Below are 5,631 nucleotides of genomic sequence, written 5' to 3' on the forward strand. Positions count from 1 at the left end.
AAAATTGTTAAGCACCATGTATTCCCCCAACTCATCATCATACCATTCCTAACCACATCTTTCTTCTCCGACTCATTAGCCTTGTCGATAAAAATAAGAATCTTGGCAATCATTGAAACAATGGTGAATCCAAAGACCCTATTTCATTGACAATTAATTATGATGGGGATAGTAAGAGTGAAGAAGAATTTGAGAAAAGCTAAAGACTAAAAACTGCAAGTCAGCAAATGAGGAGGCATGTCTATAGAGATATCAATCAAGCATAGGTTTCTCTAGGCTGCTGCAACATTGTCAAAGTGCACCAAAAAATATTGTACAAAGAATGTTCTCTAAACAAACAAATCAATGAGAATGATATTTGTTGAATTTCTCAATTGCCTTTGCATCCTATTTTACGCTTCATATAGACAACAGACCTTCCATGTAAATAATAAATAAAAATAAAAAAAGGAAATATAATCTGTGCGCATTAATAATGAAATTACCGGTAGTTGAATGGAAACCCGACATATCAAGTCGGGAAACACTTAACTTAAAAACCAATAACTGAGCAAGAAGATGAGGGGCACAACATGCCCAAATTGATGATTCAAACACCAAGACTTCCCCATTTGGAAACGACAAGATGGTGTCATGGACGTATAGAAGATAGTGCCATGGATGACAAGATAGCAAGAATGGATGAATCTTTGTTCCTAGGGAATTAAAAATCTAAATTGAAGAAGAAAGACTTTGCATGTTAAGAACCTGCTAGGATGAAAACCCGCAAAGGGTGTCCTAGACAAAATCTAGAGAACTAAAAAAATATTAAAAAAATAATAAATAAAAAAAAGTAAATAAGTTAAAAGTCGAAAGGTGGCTCGAGTATTCCCTCCAAAAAGAAAAACTCCATAAAGGTTTTACTCCAAACCTCAAGCACTAACGTTCAAGCAAGTGGATATGTGTCCCTGAAATAGTCGGACCAATCATGTCAAGTTAGCCATGCCTCTCTAGGGGGCAACCCTTGTCAATCTCTCTATGTATGAATCACGAACTCAGGGCATGCCCAAGCCTTCGAGCTACGTTAAAGGAGTATGTGTAAATTGAAAGAACTGCCTTTAATGCCATAACAATCTTCCATTTCTCTTCTCCCTTCAAATATTCGCTATAGGCCTCGTCCATTAACCCCTAATAAACTAATCTATTTGCAACAAAAACGTTACTAGATAATAGCATGGAAAAGGTAACAAAGGAACAATCACATGAATCCAAACATGAGTATGGTTTAGTAAAATAAAGCATCCCACACAAATACTGCAAAAATGAAAGCCTAGTAGGAAACCCAATAAGGGGGCTACAAAAATTAGGGCAAGATCTGCTAGCAAACCCATAAGCAAAAGGGGTAACCTAGGCAACATAAGGATCAAAAGAAAAATGTCCACTAGGGAACACATTCCAAGAAACCTAGGCAAAATATAGGATGTTATGGAAGCAACCTGAGTCAAAAACTGAAAGGCGGCTCAAGGGGATCGTCTAACCAAAGCACAATCCCAAGTCATCACTCCATTTTCCAAAAAAGGCTAAAACACAACGATAACTTCCTTGTAGCAAATACATTTTGTTTAATAACCCTAAAAACACTAGCTTACCTCGACCAATCATTCTTCTAAAAAACCCCTTTTAAAAAAAGAATCCCTTCTAACAACCCTTTGAAAAAATATACAAACATCCCTTTTTCTTTTCTCTTAACCCTTATGGGATTAAAGTCATATCGAAGTGATACACAGAAAGTGCACAGTGAATACTCACAAAGGGAAGACCGAGACGTCCTTGAGCGGAGTCTAATGACGTTCGACTACATGATTAAGGAGCCACTGAAACCTCAGGTTCAAAAGAATACATCTAGGCAATATTCAAAAATGGCATGGTCATATAAAAGAATAATCAACATTAACCCTAAAGTGAACATTTTAATTTCCCGACATTAAAAGCTAAATTGCATTTTTAAGGAACAAAACACAAACATAAATCGCATCGCATGCATATGTGGTAGGGGCATATGGAAGAGCGTAAGTAAAAAAGAAGAATAAGAAGGGAGAACGGGCCGTTCTGAAGATGGAATGCCCCGTTCCAAAGGTAAATAATTTGGAACGAGTCGTTCCCACTATAGAACACCATGTTCCAATATCAAAACAGTTTGTTCTCATTGAAGCCCAATTGGAACGCCCCATTCCAATTCTAGAACGAACGTTTCTCATTTAAGCCAAACCAGAATTCCCCTTTACAAGGTCCAGAACGGGCTGTTCCGCACCCTTTTGCTTATATAAGGGGCTATTCCCGCTCATCACACTAGAAAATTTCAACCGGATAGCTAGTTTTTTCCCAAAGATATGGTTAGCGACCATTGAGTACAATGAAAGTCTCATCTTCCCTAGGTCTGATACTTCTATAGATGACATGTGGCAGGCCGTCATGCCGAGAATCTCCAAGGCCTCAAGGATTCGAGATCTGACACTTTGCATGGTCCACAAGCTGATGACGGGGACCATCCGCAGACACTACCAGAGCCTAGGCCCCATTATACGGAGGGACCTCTTCCCTCTGTATTACATGACCTAGGCGATTCGATGCAATCCCAGAGCCTTCTTGATGGCTTCCTCCTTCCATGAATAACGTATTGTAAGGAGAGGAAGTCCTTGCCCTTGATCTTGTTCACCAAAGGGAAGACACAAGGAAGATTTTAGGGTGGAGAAAGGGGAGGTTTGCGTGAAAAAGGAAGTGTTGGGCGGAAGCTTTATGGAATGGTGGTGTATGGTTGCTCACAAGGTTGGCTCACTCCAATGATAGGTGGAGGCCACTTTAGGGTTCCTATTCTCCAAGGGTGGAGATAGGAGGAGGCTAGCCGAAACTAGCTAGTGACTAAGGATGGATTTTGAGGCTCAAAAGGCTCACTCAATATCATATAATCCAAAGTATTTACAAGTGGTGGGGTGTGGGGTATTTATAGGAGGGGAGGCCTCTAGGGTTGCATTTGGAGTGTGCATGGCCAAAAATCACAAGGCAAATGCACTCCAAATGAAATGCCAAATGAACCCTAGATGCTACTTGGTGACCAAGTTTGGAATCTATGGGTCTAGATTGGCTATATCAAGGTGCATGATATGATCATGCAACCTTTGCCCTCCACTTGGGCCTAAGCCTTTCTATCCCCAAAAAATAGGTCCAAATCTCACCAAAATAGGCGTCACCTCCTAATAGAAATACCCTAGCCCAAATTAAAAACCTAATTATCTAAAGCACCCCATAATACAAGGGTAAAATGGGAAATACAAGGAAAATAAATCCTATGACTAAAATACCCCAAAATACAAGGGTAAAAATGGAAAATAAAATAAATCCTAAATTAATGAGGCTTAGGAGAGCACTAATACTCTATGATCATGAGGAGAGTGTCCCTAGGTGTGTGAACTCCCTCATCCTCTTCAACTCTCCTAGCCATGGACCTAGTGATGGGGCCCACATGTGTCTTCAAGGATGGTCCTCCATCATCCCCTCCTTCTTGAAAAGCATCTGTCCTCAGATTAGATTCGTCATCCAAATCCTCAGCTCCTAAAAATGGGGTGAGATCACAAACATTAAAAGACGAGCTAGTGCTATATTCAGAAGGAAGGTCTAATTTATATGCATTGTCGTTTATTTTGTGAAGGACTTGGAATGGTCCATCTCCCCTAGGGTTTAGTTTTGACATCCTTTGAGTAGGAAATCTATCTTGTTGAGCTTAGGAGAGCTGAAAAAGAGTTTTGATGATCACAACAGCCGGAGACAACAAGTGTGCAACAACAACATTGAACACAAAAACAAAGTCAAGGAAGTTCAAGAAAAATGCTTTGAAGTATAGCTATGTAATAGTGTTTAGGAAATAAAGTGTTAAAAGAATTGTTATATTTGTGCATGTGTGTGTGCTTTGTGCATTAAGCAAATCTTGTCTAAAATCAAGTAGGGAGTAGATGATGATTGTCGCCACCCGCCGAAACGGACCTTGGCATTCGCGACGATGGTCGGACTCTTTTTAAAGTTTTGAAAAATGATGGATTGTTAGAACGACTTATTCTCAAACTGAGACCTTGTCGAACTAACAATTTTATTAAATGATTCTCACCAATCCATGTTAATCTCAAGCGAGACCCTCCATGGATTAGTGGTTTTCGCAAAGTAGGGTTCTTGGAGTCGCCACCAATGTTTTACTCAAAACATTGGAAAAAGGGATAAGGCAATTGATTTTATAAATCAACCTTGGCCATTACAACCAGAGTTGGGTAAGGGAGTCGGTTACGTGCGGGGAAGGTGTTAGCACCCCACAACGCCCCTTTCGGGTTCCCTATGACGGATTATTTCATAAATAACAATGTAAAATTACTAAATTACCCCTATTTATTATAAACGATTATAAATTAAATATCTACATGATGACAATATTAAATATGCGACAATCAGAAAGCAATAAAAGAAAGGATTTTAAGAAAAAACCTCTTGAAGTGTGCTTTTATATATCTAAACAGATGTTAGGAGGCTTTTTGGCGCTCCCTCCCTCTACAAGCTCGCTCGCTCCTTCCTAAAAAATAATTTTTGACTATGGAAATCCAAAAGATTTCCCTTCGACTAAGTTCGAGACTCAAGCAAATGGCTCGTGACTCAAGAACTTCGTCGGATTGACTCTTAGAGCGATTTCTAGGGCAGAACACTGCTCAAAAACCCCAGAATACTCAAGGAGAGAGTCAAAACTGTGTGGAAAAGTGTGGAATGACGTCCAAATGACGTCCTATATATAGGAGTGAGGCGCAGTACGGCCTCTGACATCAATACGGCCCGTACTGAAGATTTGAACTACAGTACGGCCGTATTGAATTCAGTACGGCCGCACTGAAGTTTTTTAAACTTCAGTACGGCCGCACTGAAGTTCAAAAACTTCAGTATGGCCGTATTGGTTTCAGTACGGCCGTATTGTAGTTCAAATTGTTCAGTACGGCCGTACTGAACTTCTAGGAGGCCGTATTGAGCTTCAATCCTCCCACATCCTTATTTTCAGCTACTCTAAGACCTCTAAACCTACAGATAATCATCCTAGGGTCCTCCAGGAGTCCTTCTGGCTGACTTTCCTTCGGTCTTCGAGAGTCTTCGAGTCTTATTTCCGACCCGGACAATTTTAGGGGTCTACAGCTGCCCCCCCTTTACTTAGTCAAACGGCTTTTTGGTGTACCGGTTGACAAGTAAAGGAATTGACCCAATTGTCCGGGGAATAAGCCATCCTTCCGACTTGTAGTGTCTTCCGGTGGAAAATTGTTGAGTAGCCTCTCCAGGTTGAGTATTAGTCGTCGCCTCTCCAGGCTCGTGCATACCTCGGTGCTTCTGACAACCTCGGTAGCTGAGTACCGCCTCTCCAGGCTATACCAGAGTGTTCTTGACAACCTCACTGGCAAGTGCATACCTCCGTGTTCTTGACAACCTCGGGGTAGCCGAGTACCGCCTCTCCAGGCTATACCAGAGTGTTCTTGACAACCTCACTGGCAGTTGCATACCTCCGTGTTCTTGACAACCTCGGGGTAGCCGAGTACCGCCTCTCCAGGGTATACCAGAGTGCTCTTGACAACCTCA

Source organism: Cajanus cajan, chromosome 8 (genome assembly GCF_000230855.2).
Source record: "Cajanus cajan strain Asha chromosome 8, NIPB_CcT2T_4, whole genome shotgun sequence".
NCBI lineage: Eukaryota > Viridiplantae > Streptophyta > Magnoliopsida > Fabales > Fabaceae > Cajanus > Cajanus cajan.